The sequence below is a fragment of the Netta rufina genome, assembly GCF_964035555.1.
Source record: "Netta rufina genome assembly, chromosome: 3".
NCBI classification, from domain to species: Eukaryota; Metazoa; Chordata; class Aves; order Anseriformes; family Anatidae; genus Netta; species Netta rufina.
The window spans coordinates 51,495,719-51,505,509 of NC_140125.1; positions in this window are offsets into that span (position 1 = coordinate 51,495,719).

A 9,791-nucleotide genomic window follows, 5' to 3' on the forward strand; every position below is an offset into this window, starting at 1 on the left:
TTTTCTTTAGGGACACTTCATCAACCAGAAAAATATAAAGAGAAAGCTACTGAACTCTTTCTTGGCAGCTGACTAGAGCGATGGATGAATTGCACATTATCACCTACAAGAGCTTATTTCAGACTTAGGGAACTACTTTGTGCTAGAACTGAGACACATTTTAAGCAGCAGCCAGTCTGACCTGGATTAGACTGCTTTAAAAACTGCATGGAAATAAATGGAATGCACTCATTTCCTCACAAACACCTCTTTTCTGTGGAAGTACTAATAGAATCATCATGTGCCAAAACATGAAAACGTACAGCACGTATATCCCTGTAGCTAACAAATTAAATACTGTTCTACTGAAACCAAAAATACTCAAAAATCTGTTGAAAGTTTTATTTACATAACAAATCCAGCTGGCATCATTTTTCAGCCAAGTACTTCTAAGTCAGATAAACAAGTTGCTGGCAGTCTTTCCCAAGTAAACAGGTTCTGTTAACATTTCTGTGAGTACTGATGGAGAACGATTACTCTTGTCTTACATTTATTTTTCTGTATTAACACTTGTTTTGTGAAGGGAAAGAAGCACACGACTCCAGGCTGGTATGCAACTGAAGCGTTTATTGAGTATGCATTCTTGCTTTTTTATCCTTAGCGTCTTTGCACTTGCCTGTTACGCTGCTTGGCAAGCTTGCTCATTGGTGGCTATACTAGTGATTGCGCAACTATCATGCTCTTATTCTGAAGGGATGAAGGACAAGGACTCCTGATGGCTCTTGAACAGGAGACGTTTATTGCCATTTTTCACTATTACATATACTTTCTCTGTAGCCCCGTGCACTGTCCACGCACCCGAATCTGTCATAAAATTGGTTAGAGACCCTCAGACATGCGCCTCATGCCAGCTAGCAATTGGCCACTGCCAAGCTCATCTTTAACACTGTAGCCAAGTTACTTTATCTCGACCTTGCTCAAGTTTTTGTTTCTACTGCTTGTTTCCTCATTATCTCTAATTCAGGGACGTGTGAAACAGCACAAAGCAAATTCCTTTCCCACAATTTCCCCTTTTTTATTTTCAACCAACCAAACACTTTCTATAGATTTTTCTATCAAGCACAGCAGATATTGCAATAAGCAAGGTACAATAAGCAACAGGGTAAAAACCACAAGCAGAATTATGATTGTAAAGTAGCGTGCCTACTAGAATCTGCAGCAGTCAACAAGCCACTAAGTGCTAGGGATGTTGCTTCGCAGCGATGCTGCTTCTCACTTGCACAGCACAATCACACAATCACGCAATGAGGCCTCTTGCACTTCCCTTTCATACCACAGGAAAATATCACTTAAAATAAGTGGAGGTCCTTGTCTACTCCCGCGGTGAGTGGCTGAGAGAGGAGGCCCCTCCAAGGAAAAAGCTCAGGGTGTACCTAGGGGCGTCCACTCCACAGTCGATCCCACAGCCAAGCAGAGTAGTTCCTAGCAAAAGGAATGATGTTATTATAGTTTTGTATAATTACACCAAAGAGATGCATTGCAATAAGGAGCAACTGAACCTTACACATGCTGTTGCTGTTACACATCCCAGAATATCTAATTCCTGTGGCTCTAGGGGTGCTTGTGGCAAGTAGACAGTCCAGTCTTTGTTATCTGCTGGGTTCCCCACCAGCCACCAGACATGTCGTAAACGGGTCATTAGCACTAGCCAGGGACAGGCACATCGCTTCTTGTCCTGTCATGTTGGCGAGGTTGACCCAGATGTTGCAGTGTGGTTGGATGGAGACCCAGAGCTGGCAATAACCAACAACAGTGGTGATTATAAGGAGGCCAGCCATGGCCTTACTCGCCTTGCTGGTACCTATCTTGGTCTGTGACCTGTGGAGACACAAGCATACCCTCGACCCCAAGTTAATAGAGGCTGGGATCCCTCCCAAAGACCTGTATTTAAATTTTTTACCATTACTAAGGCCTGCTCTGATTGCAGCACTGAGGCACCGGGGCAGTCAGGGTCATATTAGTTAGCTGGTCAGCAGCTAGCTGTGTGTTACCCTCTGCGAAAATACCAGGTAATATGGTGTGGCTCCACACGTGAATAATACAATACGGGTGCACTCGCTGCTCCACCAAAAATAACACCCCCTTAAATTTTAGAAACAAGTTGTCCTTTGGGATATGTCTCAAATGTGCCCTCTCAATGCGCTGAGCAACACCTACAGTATATTGCGAGTCCGATACAATATTCAAAGGTACTGTTTTTTTTTCTCTTTTTTCTTTTTTTTTTCTTTTTTTTTTCTTTTTATTTTATCCTTTTTTTTTTTTCCCCTCTTTTTCTTTTCCTCTTTTTCTTTTTCTTTTTTTTTTTTTTTTCTCTTTTGTTTTGTTTTGTTTGCTTTCTGGTTGCATTGCCCTCGATCACTGCATCGATTCATCACAAATCATGCAGTAATCTCCATTTCCCGCGCTTCTTCTTGATGACAAACACCATGGTGAATACCATGGGCTGTTTGTCGGAACAATATGTCCTTGTTGGAGTTGTTCTTGAACCAACTCCTGCAGACTACTGCTCGGAAAAGAATCAGCTGAGCAACTCTAGTTCCCTTTGGTATGAGCACTAGAGGAGGGGGAGTCCATGCCATTGCTTGTATTATTCCTTCATAATCCGCATCAATTACTCTGGGCAGCACAAAAAGACCCATGGTCCCTTTACACTAAGAGGTATTTTACAGACCCAAGCATCCCAAAGGGTTCGGTTCATTACTGTGGAAGCATCCAACCCAGCGCTGCCTCGGGTTTGGGCGGTGGGGGAGTCCATGGTGACATAGTCAGTGGAACCACTGGAGCAGCAGGCGGCTGAGGCTGTAGCCCATCGGTCACCATCCCCCGGGGCCCACCACGGAGGGCCGGGGCACTTGTGTTGTCACGCGGCCCCACCCGGCACCCCGCTTCCCGTTTCCCTTCTGTGGTTTTAAGGTTTGGCCCTCTGCATTATACTTTGAGCGGCACTGGCTGGCCCAGTGCCATCCCTTTTTACAGTGGGGACAGACACCAGGAGGGGCCAAACTACTCGCCACAGAGCCCCCTCCTTTCTGTGGGCAATTAGCGGCAAAATGTCCTATCTGTTGACACCGAAAACATCACTTATCATTGCCCATTGTTAATGCTGCAGCAAACACACTGGCTAGTGCAGTCATATAGTGTTCAACAGACCCCCATGATTGCAAGCCTCTATCATTTGTACCAAAGTTGTCCCATTAGGCATGGATTGCAGAATCGTTTTGCAATCTGTGTTAGCGTTCTCTATCGCCAGTTTCAGTATGAGAGCCTCTTTAGCTTCATGATTATCTATTTGCTTGTCCAGTGAATCCCTCAATCTATCTATAAATTGCATATAAGGTTCATTGACCCCTTGTCGTATGGTAGTCGAAGAAGGCCGGCTCCTTCCTGCTTCTGGCAGTTTCAGCAAGGCTTGTAATGCCAGTTGGGCTGACTGTCACCAGATGGCATCGTTGAGCCGAGCTTGTAATCATGGGTCTATTAATGGCTCAGTCCCCATAAGCTGAGGGAGCCCTGCACCCGTAAGAGGGTCGCCTGATGTTCTTTCTAAATTCTGCAGTGTCTCTATCTCACACAGTTCTCTCCATTTCTGTTCCCATAACAATTTTTGAGTCGGGGTGAGGATCATGGTGGCTATTTGGCGACAATCATACGGAACCAGCAACTGACCAGTCATCACATTTTCTAATAGCGATTGGGCGAACGGCGTGTGTAGTCCATGTGTGGTCACAGTCTTTCTTAATTCTTTAATTAGGTCCCATTGGAAGGTGTTATATTCATTTGGACCGTTGGGTTGCACCTGCACCAGGAAAGGCACTCCTACCGGGTCCCCATCCTTCAGCGCATCCCGGTGCACTTGCTCCCATCCTTCCCGCAGGTTGAAAGCTCGGGCCCCCAGAGAGGCGCTACCAGGGGTGGGCGAGGTGGGAGCCAAGGGGGGGCAGTGGGGAGGGGCTCAGCGGCAGTGGTCCACGGCCCTCTTCCTTGTCATCCCCCAAGAATATCAAATTACATTGCTCTGGTGACTTTGCAGGCTCCGATCTCAGTTCGGATGCTACTACCGCCTGAGCAGCAGCGTTCTGTACTTTCTTTTCTGCCTGCCACGATATTAAAGCCTCAGTCACCAGACAACACGTAGCCATCAGTTCGGCGGTGTTAGTATCCCCATTGGACGCTGCCCCTCTTTCTCCCCCTCTTGTTCCCAAGTTTTTACATCAAACACTGCAGAGACTGTCGAAGGGACCCCTTCCTTTTGCAAAAACTTCAAAAGTTTTATCTTAAATGCATTATATTTCACTCCACTTTTTGTTAGTAGCTGCGTTAATAGTTTTACTATAGCCTCTTCTTCTGCAGAGAGGTTATCTCCCATGATCAATGCACAGCCACTCACCTGTCCTTCAGGTGATGTCTTGGGGTCGAAGCTGCAGTCTGGCTGAGAGCTTGATTTGTTCGGCTGGGTTCCCTTTGGATGCTCCGTGCTGCGCTGCTCCTCTACGAATCACGTCAGGGTCACCATTTGAAGGGAAAGAAGCACACGACTCCAGGCTGGTATGCAACTGAAGCGTTTATTGAGTATGCATTCTTGCTTTTTTATCATTAGCGTCTTCGCACGTGCCTGTTATACTACTTGGCAAGCTTGCTCATTGTCGGCTATACTAGTGATCGCACGACTATCATGCTCTTATTCTGCTTGTGGATTTGTTGTCACGTGGAATGTTGGTTGTTTTCTCAACTTCCTAAATTGTTACTTTCTCTTTGACCTTGCACAACTTGTTTTGTACCTTTATCTTGTATTTTTCACTAGCTACTTTATGTCTGTGTCTATAAAGTTCCACTGGCTTCCAGACTGGCCTCCCATAGTTTCACTGTAGCACATCTTTGTTCAAACATTGCCACCTGCATAAATTCAGGGAAATAGAAACTGACGTGTTTGGTATATTGATCAAACTAAACATAAAACGAACCCTGCATGAATTTCACAGAATTAATTTAGTCATAGCTTCTCACTTCATTTTACTGTGATTACATCTATGTGCTCCATAGGGAGCAATAAATAAAAAACTATTTTTTCCTCACCCAGGTTGCATTATGGATGAGTTTGTCAGAACATCCCCTTGAAGCATAACAGCAGCTTTAGTACTGGCTTGAAATAGTGTTTTAATAAAATAAATGACTTCTATTATTAATCCCATTTACACTGATGTAGAAAACAACAGAACGGCATTTAATGCCACAGAGGGAAACAGAAATGACAGAGTGAATCTGCATTTGGTTATGACAGGATCACTGACAGTATGAGCTAGATTTTGGCTCTTGGCACATCCCACAGCAACTCCTCGATCACATTATTATGGAGTAATGCGCCATTAGCTGGGCTGTGGTAAATGACCAGATAAATTCCATCAGTCTGCTCCAGCTGCGAAGTATAACATTTGCTGACTGCCATGTTGTCTCAGCTCATTAATGAGTAACTCATTATACAGCACTAGCTTGCAATTATAAACTCTGTGGTCACCACAGGTCTGGGAGCAGATAACTAACTCCCTTGTTGTGGATGAGGTCCCCAGATAACAAGGTACAGCCGGTAACATTCTCTGTACTTTCTCCACTCTCTCCACAGGTTATTTTCAGCTTGATCACAACTCCAAAACATTATATCCACAGATGCAAGCAGTCACTTGAACCAGTTGTGCTTTGAAGAAAACACGCTTGTAGACTTCACATCTGGTGCTTACCCAAGTAGCACAGCACACTTCAGTTGGCCATTTGTAACCTGTTTCCTATCTCTGTTAGGCCACCACAACTGGCATGGTATACATGTACTCAACCCCTTTGGTTGTTGTTCTCAGGAACTACCATAATTAACACCAAGTTGTTCATCCAACTGCTGTCAATTAAAAAATGTCTTCAAACAGAACATTAACAAGGCAGCTGTGCCCTAACTGTCTAGAGTAGCACTTGGCAAACCTATTTTTGCTGAGAACCCACCTGTGGTCACACTAATTTACCATTTACCTTGATTAATTTAGAAATCTTAAGTTATCACATTCTTCACCTATTTTGAAGACTCTTACTGACTATTTATTTCACTTACAGATGTTCTGTGTGACCCTGTAACACACCTATGTGCAGGGTATTTTCCACAGGTTTCTTTTCTGTGTCTTGCTTGCTTTCACAAAAAAAAAAAAAAAAAAAAAAAGAGGCAAATAAAACCAAACAAAAAAAAAAAGTTCAGTTTTCATTACAAAGTAAAAGGAAAAATTAAACTTTTTTTTTCCCCAAAAACAATTACAGCTTTCCAATTGAATGATATTCGAATTTACATTAAAATACACAACCCACTTTACCCCATCAACACAATGGTTCTCCATCCCTTATGACAAATATAATTAAGGCTTTGAACGCCCACTCTGGAACAAAACCCTGAAACAGAACTGTTCAACCACTTGAGTAAAAGGAAACAAGAAAGTTGGCTATTAAAAAGTGAAATCTTTTGAGTAGTGCTATTTTTACTGATTCATACTACAAGTATACGTATGCATCCCAAAATTTAGAACCAAACCCTTTTTAGTCTGAGCATGGTCAGGCCCTTCTCTCCCACATGTAGCAGGAATGATGCTCGCCTGTCTTGCTGAGTCACAGGACCCTGCAGTCTCACATATGGCATAGACCAACACAGTAAACCTTGCAATCTCATCCTCCCAAGCCCTTGTAGGTTCCTTCCAAGTCCTCTTGGAAATTGCAGGTTGTAAAGACGCAGATGAATGGCATGTGTCAAGTAACCTCCCAACGACTAGAGTAGTCCTTTTTCTACAGGCACAAGATTTCTTCTGAGTGGAGACAACTACACCTGAGGAAAAAATTACCGCAGACACAAAAAGGAAAAGTGTTTCCTAATGGGTTTTGTCCTTGTGGTGGGTTTGACCTTGGCTGGCTGCCAGTAGCCCACCTAGCTGCTCTCACTCCCCCTCACAGCACACAGGGGGACAGTAAGACAGCTCATGGCTCAGCAGAGGATGACTGGTTAACAGACCAAAAGAACTAGGTTTTTGTCGACATCCGTAGTCATGTGTGTAAAGACACACACACACCTCCCTTACTCCCAGAAAGACTGAGGAAGTTTTTCATGATCTCATTGTCCACTAGCTTGACACGTTACAAAGCATTTGCATGTTCATCATTTGTAAGGCAAATCAACAGGTAAATGTAACCAGGCACATAAGTCCCCAAGGTCAAACGCCTCTTCACAAAGAGAGGGGGGGAAGAGGTAGTACCAGTGTGCTTCACCTTGAGTGGAAAAGAAGATTTTGATATTGGTTGTTTGTTTGTGATATCCATCTGGTGTGTGTTCCAAATTACTTGAGATGCAAATGCTCAAGTATATAGGCAATTAAGTATTCTGCATTTTTTGTTAAAACTTCCCTGTTAAGTAAAAAAGCATTTTTTTTTTTTTTAATGAAACCTGGACAGCACTTAAAAGTAAAAAGACATGAAGTACAAAATATTAAATAGGCAAGCACTGACATGAGGTAAGACTTGTAGGTTCAACATGACTCCTAGAAAACTGAAAAGTTTTAAGATGATGCAGATCAGAGCTATCTACAAGAATTGCCCTTCTCCCTGATCTTCAGCTCAGGATTTAGAAGGTTATTGTATTGCCCCTGAAGTGTACAATAACCACCAGAATCTTAGCAATGATCCCCCTACAATCAGAAAGACCATCAATGGTGGTAGCATCTTGTACTTGAAATGGTCTCAGCCTATTACATACCTCTAAAAGCCTGGAGAGATTTTTCTCAGCTATTTGCATGCTTGAACTAGTCAAACAAAATAACAAGCAGCTGGATCAGCAATTCTGACATCATTTAAGCTTCACCTGAAGATGAAAGGGACAATAAAAAAATTAACACTGCCAATCACACAACCTTTGTAAAGAAAAAAAAAATCAGTAAAATGATGCACTTTCTTACCTACATGCAGATTTCATAGGAACAAAATAAAGAAATTGAGTTTTCTATTTACTTGTCAGGCTCTCCTACAAATGTTGATGAACACACTTTCTATAAAGAAAAAGAAATCCATCAAGGAGAATTTCTATTTTCTAAATATTAAATATAAATGCTGCTGTGTTTAACCAAAATTACATCAGCTGAAAAATATGACTACAAGTTGCAACTGCAGTTAACTGAAGTCCAAGTCACAAGTCACTTAGACTGAACATGTTTTATAACAGAATACAGAAGCAATTTTGTGTTGTGTGTAATCTCATCTGCTGGGAAGTTAATCTTCCTGCATTGTTAAATCAAGAACAATCAAGCTGCGTCAAAATCCACGTGCACAGTGAGATACCATATGAAACTCTTCTCGCTATATAAGTAAAGCCAGTTTGCTCAGACAAGGCATCCACTCTGCCCTTACTCTTGAAACAAAAAATGAAGCTGACAGCTGATGCTCATAAACAGCTGCCACACTGCATAACAGCCGTAGTTTTACCTTAACCAAGGTTCAAATCTCATTAAGCGACCCATTATTTCCTGCTTTGTTTGCTGCCAAGGCCTCCAGAATGACATATTGAACACAACTACATAAACGTAACACTAAAGAGCACACAACACTCAAACAATTACACAGTATGTAACTATCAAATATTAACACTTCCGAGCAAAGTCCAACATATATTCATGCCAGGTCCTTGATTGCTCCTTTGCTAAACAGTCACATAATCAGATTAGTTTTGTCCTGCAGCCTACTGCTTTGTCAGGATGTTCACGTGAAAATACTAATGCAACCCAACTTTCACCTTGCTGAGCAGAATTCCCTCCATTTAAATCACGAGAAGCTTAAAGATAGCTTTTTATTACGTTTCAAAAAGTACCTTAGGAAAAAAAGGTAAATCTTAAGCAAAAAGCATGTATTATAATCTATTTTTTGTGGTCCACTATTTTAATATTGTAAAATACTCAGTTCAATACTACATTATAGTACTGTCAAACTCAATCTTACTTATATTCATTTAATTAAAATTCATAATATATTTTAAACAATTTTAAATATTATATTCATTTTATGATTTTAATGAAAAACGTCAGCACAGTTTAGGATGAAACTAAGCTGACTAAACAGACCGCTGAAATAGCATTCAGAAAGAAAGAACATTTTTCTGTTTGATTCTACAAATCTTGCTTTATATGAACTGTACCTGAGGACGTCCTAGGTTTTTTTGTTTGTTTGTTTCCTTCTCTGTTTTGCAATTAAAATCATACATGCTTGTTTTACATACGTTTTTCCTGTGACCGGAGACTGTTACTAGGTCTGCTTACCTATGCTTACCTACCCCTGCATGTTACAGAATTTGACTTGTCAGAATGGCAGAGGTGGGGACTTCTGCTGTCACAGTGCATCTAACAATGATTCAAAATGTCTTCTAAATGACCGCTCTATTAGCAAGTTATTAGCAAGTGAAAGTTATCAGTCTTTTTATTTTGCTTCTTCTGCTTCCACATACATTTTTTGTTCCCCTTTTCTGGGAAATACCGATGAAATCAAGCAGATAAGTTCTCTGTATCAGAAGAACCTTATTTTCCAACTATCCTTACCAAATATTGCCACTGACATAAGCATGTAGAACCTACATCAAACACATACCTGCATTCACTAGAGAGAACTGCACTCAACAGAGCAGATTGGGGAATACAGGCAGCACTTGGAGATAGCTTACAATTAAAGCATATTATAAGAGCTAAAGTCACAGCAGG